Source organism: Microtus ochrogaster, chromosome X, assembly GCF_000317375.1.
Source record: "Microtus ochrogaster isolate Prairie Vole_2 chromosome X, MicOch1.0, whole genome shotgun sequence".
Lineage (NCBI taxonomy): Eukaryota > Metazoa > Chordata > Mammalia > Rodentia > Cricetidae > Microtus > Microtus ochrogaster.
The window spans coordinates 25,618,730-25,628,509 of record NC_022026.1 but is presented as its reverse complement, the minus strand read 5'-3'; positions in this window follow the sequence as shown (position 1 = coordinate 25,628,509).

Genomic DNA, 9,780 nt, shown 5'->3' with positions numbered 1-9,780 from the left:
TTTGGTCCTACTCCCATGGAGGTCACTGGCTCGGGGCTGCTCCCATGGAGGTCCTTGGCTCAGGCCTGGTCCTATAGAAGTAGTTGTCTCAGGCCTGATCCTGTGGAGGTGCTGACTGGGGTCTATAGCCCTGCTCCAGCAGAGGTTGCTGGCTTATGTATGGTCCCACGGAATTCCCTTGCTTGAACCTGCTCCAGTGGCTGTCCCTGACTTGGGCCTGCTCACATGGAGGTTGTCCGTTCAGTCCTGCCCCTCTCAGTCCTGGTCCCACAGAGGTGGTTGGCTCAGGCCTGCTCCCTTAGATGTCGTTCCCTTCTACTGGCTCCTACTGATGTTACTGGCTCAGGCCTCCTCCCATGGGTGTCCCTGTCTTGGGCCTGCTTCTACAAAGGTCACTGGCCTGGGCCTGGGCCTGGCCTCAGAGAGGTCACTCTAGTGGAGGTACTGGCTTGGGCCTGTGGGCCTGCCTTTGTAATAAACTTTTAGCATTTCTATATTAAGTACGTGTTTGGATCAGTGTTTATTGTTCCTTTGGTTTAACTTGCCTGGCTTGGCTATGTACTACATGAAGTTCAGTTCTGGGGACAGTAGGTACTGAGTAGAGGGGATGAAAGGTTCCTGGCTTGGCTAGGTGACTTACATAAGAATGTCTTGCAAGTTGTGGTAGGAGGATGAGGGTGGGCTATAGCTGAACTAGGCTCACAAAAGACTGGGGCTTTGTCAAATTCGCCAAAAGGTAGTTCTTTAAGCTAAAATTAATGGACACTAATTCGTAATATTAAAACATACAAAATGGAATAGAGAGATGATTTAGTGTTTATGTCCATATGTTGCTTCTGCAAAGAATCTGTCTGTACCTGATCAGAGGACATCCTGTTTTCTCACTCTTTAGACATATTTTTTCACATTCCTTCTTCTTTTTATGTCTTTTTAATAATTTGTTATTTTATGTTAATTGTCTTTATTCTACTCTCTTAACCTTTTGTGTATATGTATGTATTATTGTCTTGTTATGCTCTAGATTTCCCTATATGCTTTCCAGAGAGCTTAAGTAGAACATTTAGAATATCCATTTAAAGTAGATAACAACTTAAATTTGGCCACCTAAGGGAGCATCAGTTTTCTTAAGGTTGTAAGAACAGGTTTTTTTTTACATAGTTTGGTATCTTTTATTTATACTAAAAACATGCTTTTCCCAACCCTGGAAGATTTCTACTGCTAAGGTGAAACCCACACCAATCAGAAAAGGTAGAAGCCACACCAGTCAGAAGAACAAAGACTCCCTGCTACACCAAAGGCCAAGCTGGCCCCAAGAAGGACAAAGACGTCCTACTAGATAAAAGGTCATACTGACCTCCAGAAATCCAGGCCACAAAGTCCAAACAAGAATAACATAAACAGAAGAATCCAGGGAACAAAACACTTATCCAACAAAAACAAACTAAGGAATTAGCACCTAGACCTATAATCATCCCAAACCAGGTACTTGCATGTCAATGTAAGAATACATATGGCAACACCAGAGCCTAACAATTCTACAACAGCAAAACCTGAATATTCTAGCACAACTAAAGCACAAGAAAGCAGCCTTAAAAACACAGCAATGAAGATGATAGAGGTCATTAAAAAGGGAACGAAAAACTGACTTGGGGCAACAGTGAGATATCTGAGAGGAGTTTCTTTCTTTTTTTTATTTTTTTTAAAAAGAAAACAAACTATTCTTTTATTATACATACCAATTCAAGTTCCTACTCTCTCCCCTCCTCCCATTCTGACCACATACTCCCCTACCCCACCCTCATCCACTCTTCTGAGAGAGCAAGGCACATTGCTTTGTGGAAGGTCCAAGGCCCTCCCTACTATATATAGGCAGAAAAAAGGTATCCATCCAAAGAGAACAGGTTCCCAAAAAGCCAGTACATGAAGTAGGGATAAATCCTGGTGCCACTGCCAGTGGCCCCTCAGTCTCCTCCAGCCATGTAACTGTCAACCAATTCAGAGGGACTAGCTTGGTCCTATGCCTGTTCCTTCCCAGTCCAGCTGGAGTTGGTGAGCTCCCATTAGCTCAGGCAGACTGTTTCAGTGAATGTAGCCAGAATGGTCTTGACCTCTCTGATCATATTCTCTCTTCTCCCACTCTTCAACTGGCCTTTGGGAGCTCAGTCCAATGCTCTGATGCGGGTCTCTGCCTCTATCTCCATCAGTTGCTGGATGAAGGTTATGTGGTTATATTTAGGATATTCATCAGTCTAACTACAAGGCAAGGTCAGTTAGAGCACCCTCTCCTCTACTGCTTAGGGTCTTAGCTAAAGTCGTCCTTGTGGATTTCTTGGAATTTCTCTAGAGCCAGATTTCTTGCTAACCTCATAATGGCTCCTCAATTTATCTCTTTCCTTGCTCTAAGAGGAGTCTCAGTGAGGGTTCAGTATTGATGGTGTACCCGAAGCCAAAGTATTTTAACTTTGACCTGACCAACACACAATGAACACTTGCAAATATTTTTTTTTTAACAAAAGGGTATACTGCATGACACACCACAGACCTCAGTGCCACTAAGATGAATGAAAAGTTTATGTAGAGGTGGGAAAGACAGAGGACAGAAGTGGTTTTTGTTGTTGTTGTTTTCTTCTTGTTTGTTTTTTGTTTAATTAGTATTCTTGTTTACACTTTTTAATTTTTATTTTATTTTCACTATTTCTTTTTAACTTTTCTTTTGGGGGGAACACTACAATGGTGAGGACAGATATGGAGGGACTGGTAAATGAGTGGGATTGGGGTGCATGATGTGAAGTTACCAAAGAATGAATAAAAATTTATGTTTTAAAAAAGAAATTTAGGCCGGGCGATGGTGGCGCACGCCTTTAATCCCAGCACTCGGGAGGCAGAAGCAGGCGGGTCTCTGTGAGTTCGAGACCAGCCTGGTCTACAGAGCTAGTGCCAGGACAGGCTCCAAAGCCACAGAGAAACCCTGTCTCAAAAAACCAAACAAAAAAAAAAGAAAAAAAAAGAAATTTAGAAAAAGTCAAAAAATCAGAGGAAATCAATAAATTCATTAAAGAATGCCAAGAAAGCCCATAGCAAACAAACAAGTTAAGGAAGCTATTCAAGACCTGATGATTAAAATAGAGGCATAAAGAAACCACAAACAGAGGGAAATGGTCAGGAAAAAAAGCTAAACAAAAGAGATTAGATTCAGATTTTTTTTGTTTTGAAAAAAAGAAGGGGGAAGTGCTGTGGGACAATGATCTCTTACTCTGTAAAGATTTGTCTGTTATATTGATTTAATAAAACGCTCTTAGGCCAGTAGCCAGGCAGGGAGAATAGGTAGGGTAACCAGGCAAGAAGTAGGCGGGGCAAGCAGAACAAGAGACTTCTGGGAAGAGAAAAGGTGCAGTCTGTAGTCATCACCCAGACACAGAAGAAACAAGATGAGAACACCTAACTGATAAAAGGTACCAAGCCACATGGCTAACACAGATAAGAATTATTAGCTAATTTAAGATGTAAGGATTAGTTAATAAGAAAAGTCTAAGCTACTAGGCCAACTAGTATATAATTTTAAAAAAATGTATGGTGTCAGAACACAGTCCATGAACAAAGCTGTATGAGGAGATTTCTGAGAGCTTGTGAGAAAATTTCAGGTAAGCAAGACCAATAACCTCTGCTCCTTCATAACATGGGTTGCTCTTGGGATACATTTTCATGCCTCTCCCAGCAGTAAACAGGAGTGGGTTTTACTTTAGGTTGCCCATCATCTTACCCATTAATATTCAGAATGGTGTTTCCAAGTGCGAGTTGTCCTGTGGCTGCCTATTGCATGAGTTAAGGAGGCCTTGCCATCCAGACTGTACAAGCCTAAACTCATGTGACCTTGCCCTTGTGATTATATACAACTCAAATGCCATTGATCTTTGCTCTCATGACCTTGCTTAACCCTCAGAATATAAAAAATTGTCTGACACGCTGAATAAAGTTAGCTATTGCATGAAAAAAAAGAAGTTAATCTTAATCTAAACAATTCTTCATATGTGTGACTACTCACCCATGGTCTATGTATCAAATTGACAATTGATGTTGAGCATCATACTTTTCCTGTCACAATGTTACTGCCAAAGCTGCTATGTAAGGATTTACAAAATGCCTTATCCAGTGCCATACTATTCCATAGAGAGTTGTTTCTGATCACACTTCACAGCCAAAGAAATTCAGCAGCAGCCCTCATGTTTATGGAAAACATGTTATTAACATGTTCCTAACCATACTGAAGTATCTGGCTGAATAAAACTAAGGAATGGCCCTGTAACAACACAGTTTTCATGCCAACTAATTAACACTGTCTTGTATGCTTAGCATATAATAAGCTTTTTGAAACATTTTAAATGATTAACTCCTATGATAATTGTGATTGTGAATGACTGACTCAGGACTATTGTAAAAAGTTTTTATCCTTTATTCTTCTCCACTAAAAGAAGTCTGATTTTTGTGTAAAAAAAAATCCTAGCATATAAATAAAATACATTCTCCGGTTTTATATGCAATTAAAAGAGGACATGAGATACAGTTTGAATCAATGAAGTAGAAGTTGAAATATCCAGAGGGGACTTGTAGAAAAGCTCTTTGAGTCAGAGATTCACCTTGTATGTGTGCTTTGCTCTGTTACCTTTTTCTTCTTATCTACTATCTGGACATAAAAGTAAAAGTAGTGGGGCATCGTACTATTTTGAGAATGCATGATTAACTACTGCTAAACCAGATCGTGCCTGGTTAGAAAGAGAAGATGTTATCTCCAATCAAAAAGGACAATTTTGGATTTTATTTACCTTCAAATGGGTACTGATGGACAATCACAATTGGCACAGCCACACATGGTGGTTACTGTGGAGTGGCTGGTCAGAAGTGTGGGTATCTTAGGGAGTCAAGGAATCTACATTGGGATGTTTTGTTTTGTAAAATAAAATGCAAAAGTTTCCAATGAAACTATTGTTTTGTTTTCTGTAAATCATAATAAATATAATGCTTCATTAGTACAACTGTGGTCAGGATTATTTGTAGGTATCAATGTCATGACAAGTAGTCCATTACCCATTCATTCCCTTTGCACTTAGAAAGGTTTTGCTGAGAAATGTGAAGTGACTAGTTAAAAGCTAAAAAGGAACATTTGTCAGGCATAAATGCAGAAAAATAAAATAAGATTCTTTTTCTCAGGAGTTTACATCTCTTAAGGATGACTAGCAAGAATAAAAAAACAGTATTTCCAGAATGAGTTATTATAATAGACCAACAGCCATTTGAGTCTAGGCATGGAAACTGAGAGTTTGCGTGGAGCAGAAACTTTGTGTTCTTTTTATCTACCAGTCCTTTCCTGACACTGGGCTGGGCATATGCGAAGAAGAGAAAACACACTGGTTGTAGCTTGCCTGAACTGAGAATCCTGCACCTTCTCCCTACTCTCCCAACGTCTGCCTTCTAGACATAAGCTCAAAGACATGGGTCATAGAATCTCAACAGCCTATTATGTATTCAAGAAATGCTTCCTAAAAGGCTGTCTGCATGGAAATTCATGAAGATGAGAACTAGGATTAATGCAAAAAATAATATTACACATACACTAAAATCAAAGGCAGAAGTAATTTCAGCCCACTCATCTGAAGGAGCTGGTCCATGTCAACAAATATGCAGGCCATATTCTGCCACTCACATCCCTTCCACCCTCATTCTAATGGAATGGAGTCATGAAGAGTGGTATGCAATGATAATATTCTCTTTGAATGACATGTGATAGAGTCACATATTCCAACATGTAACACCAGATAATCACAGGCAATTAATTTGTCAGTACATGAAGTGCATATATATATGCCTCTGAGGCCTGGTAGAAAGGGAGAGTCTAGGAATCTGGGTATGAACACTGAGGAGAAATAGAGAAGAAGAAAAAAGCAAAAGGGAAAAGGGGCTGATTTAATGAGATCATGGAAATAAAGATGAAGACTATAAAATAGCTTCATGGGGAAGAAAATATATAAGATTTAACAGCTCATTGGATATTGGGGGAATAATTAAAGGGGAAAGAAGTCAGAAATGCTGCATGGAATAATTATTCACAATTAACTCCTCCTATGGTCACCATTTAATTAGCTAAATTTGTGGTAACTCATTTGTATACATACAGTCTTCTGGAGGCAAAAAATGGGGTAAAGAGATCCATGGTTGTGAATTAGGGAAGCAGATTCCTTCCCAACTTTGTCACAGACTTTTTGGCTACTGTGGAAACAGATTTTGTCCCCTTCAAGAGCTCTCCTAAAAACATAAGCCTCCTTTAAGAGAAAAATTAAAAGGAGAGGACTAAAAATGAAATTCAAAGGTGACTTCTGCAGATACTGAATGAAGCTGGGAAAATCAAGAAGGAAGATTGGTGGAAGTTGAGCTTAGAGATGATGGTAAAGTACTGTTTCACACGTAACACTTTCATTTCACAATACCATTCTGTAGACATGATCCCTGAAAAATGTAAGAAAAAAAGGTCAAAGCAAGAAGCTGTGATGTTGGGACAATGAAGAGAAGAGATTTTAAATTTGCAACTTCTATCCTGTATAGTTTCTCAGGGCTCAAGCGTCTCGAACCCTTGCTTCTAGCTTACAGAAACTGGACTCTGACATGTGCCGTATTTTATTTTCTCAAGCCTCTATAAACTGAAACCCCCAGTTTTTACTAGGAGGCTCTTCTTTTAATATTTTCCCCTCTCACCTTAAAGACCACTGGTGTTGATTTCCCCTTCTGTCTACAAGTTCATAGACCTACTTTACAAAACGGTTTTACTCAACACAGCCATTCTGACTAGAGAAAGATCTCTCTTGAAAATGATTTCAATTCTCAAGTCAATTCTTGGAGCAGCCCCTCTTTAGGACATTGCAGCTATTTTGTAGCTCCCCAAGAGCAATCAAGTTAATTTCATATCGAAGAAGCTCCTGACAGATAGAGCACGGTTCTTTATGTCGGACATCTCCCACAGATGAATAAGGCACAGCTCTGAGATTGGGTCCTTGTTTTCTTTATTTCTACTTCCTTAGGTTGAGCACTCTATTCTCCTGGAGCAATTATTGCCCTCTTGCCTAAATTGCCTCATTTGTTGTATTGCTTTTAGTTCCAGAGCCTGACATTTACCATTAGTTACAAAGTTGCCTTCACTGTGTTACCCCAAAGGGTTGGACCCTACTTTAACAAATTGTCATGGTCTTAGGCTCTACCAACTTAAACTTTAGAGTTGGATATGCATATTAATCCCACTGCAATAATAATAACACACTTGTAAACAGAGCAGTGAAGCTTATAAGGCACACATGCTCGTGATTTATTTTAATCCTGCCCTGTAAAGTACATGGATCAAAAGTCATTAGCCCCCTTTTAAAAAGAAAAACCTGTGTTCCAGAAAGGAGTTGTGTCTTGTGTAAGGCTCCATTGCACAACTATGTAATTCCTTGTCTAATGCTTTTTCTGCTCTCCCATGGACCTCTGGTTCAGTGTAGCTTATGCCCACAGCAAGACCAGCCTTCTGGCAAGTCCCATTTTCCAGGGCCAAGGATCTGGCAGCCTTAGATCCCATCTGTTCTCCAGTAGAGGAAGCTTTCAGTGACTGGCAGTAAGCCCCACCCTCTAGTCCACTCCATTAAGAGTGTTCTGTCTGAACTGCTGGAGGCACGCAAAGCACTAGGATATGTAAGTATGCAGCAGAAATCTGGTTTGCATTTGCAGTTTGTAGACTGCAAACCACAAAGCATTGGTTTGGGGCTCAAGAGGCCTGAGGATGTTCAAGTTAACCTACAGTCCAATAAAATGGCAACATCTCTCCAGCAAGATTCCTGGAAAAAGACAGAGAAATATATATTAAATAGAAGCTACAGAGGGGAAAGAAGCAGGGAAGTGTTTCATTGAACCCCATTTTATACCACTTTCCAGATGAAGGGGCACTGACGTTTATGAAGAAGAGAACTTGTTGAGATTGTACTATTAATACTGGCTAGTGGAGAGATTCAGTCTCTGCCTCCAAAGCTGGTCCACTCAGCACTGTATCACATCACCATGTTAAGAACCCTCAAAGAAAAAGTTCTCATCCTACTTAACTGCCTTCCTTCCTTTTACTCAAAGCTTATGTTGCTCAGTTTTCATGTTTGCCAAAGACATTTGGTAGAGAGAAACAGAAACAGTGGTAACATTATTGGTTTGTCTGGACATATACTGAGAGAAGATAAGGACTCATGCCAGAACGCTCAGGAGGAAAACAGTTCCTACTGTTTTGCAACTTGGCTTCCTTATTATCACTTTTAAACCATTTAACAAATCATAGCAGGTGATTGATCGTGTGTCTGACTCAGGTACACAAAAGATGAGCTTTCCAGGGACTTACCTTTGAAATGGAATAAAGAACAACTTAGTGATGGCAACTCCATCACCTGAGGCCTAAGCTAGAGATCCTCCTTAGTGTTTGCAGCCCAGTGTCTGGAGAAGGGCGTCTTGGCTGAATGCTGACCTGAACGAGCTATTCATTTGCTTCATTTGTTTTTAAAGATTTGTTGAATTTTATTTGGGGAAACTTTCACACATGAGTGCTATATTTGCATCATCACCCACACTTCCTCCTCCAACTCCTCCCATGACCTCACTCCTTCTCAACTTCATGTCTTATATTGAATTGTGATATATGTGTGTGTATGTATGCATATGCAAATACAATTTGCTGAGTCCATTTACTGTTGCTCATATGTATATGTGTCTAAGGATGACCATTTGTGACTGGATAACCTAACTGGGCTCTCGTCTCTGTAGAAAACTCTTTGGACTTTTGGAGATTCCCTATTCATGTTGGCATGTCAACTGATGTTGTCATTGTGCACATTTGGTTTAGGCAGCCATATTTTAAGATGCCATCAATACAACTTCTCATAAATAGAAAGCTGTATTTTGTAGCAGATATCCCATCAAAATTCTTCACAGATCTGGAGAAGACAATAATCAACTTTATACGGAAAAACAAAAAACCCAGGATAGCCAAAACAATCTTATACAATAAAGGATCTTCTGGAGGCATTACCATCCCTGACTTCAAACTCTATTACAGAGCTACAGTAATGAAAACAGTGTGGTACTGGCATAAAAACAGAGAAGTCGACCAATGGAATCATATAGAAGACCCGGATTTTAACCCACAAACCTATGAACACCTCATTTTCGATAAAGGAGCTAAAAGTATACAATGGAAGAAAGAAAGCATCTTCAACAAATGGTGCTGGCACAACTGGATGTCAACCTGTAGAAGAATGAAAATAGACCCATATCTATCATCATGCACAAAACTCAAGTCCAAATGGATTAAAGACCTCAATATCAGTCCGAACACACTGAACCTGATGGAAGAGAAAGTGGGAAGTACCCTACAACAGATGGGCACAGGAGATCGCTTCCTAGGTATAATCCCAGCAGCACAGACATTAAGGGCAACATTGAATAATGTTTAGGGACCTACTGAAACTGAGAAGCTTCTGTAAAGCAAACAACACTGTCACTAAGACAAAAAGTGGTGTGTGTTTGTGTGTTTCTATTATTGTAGGTTTCCATGATTTTTTCTTTCATTTTTGAGATTAGAAGGTGATTTTAATTTTTCACCATTCCCATTTTTTTCTTTCCTCCAAACCCTTCCATGGCCCCTTCTTGCTTCCTTTCAAAGTCTTGGTCTTTTAAAAATCTGTTGTTGTATGTTTTTTTTTTTCAGAAAGTCCTCAGTATTAT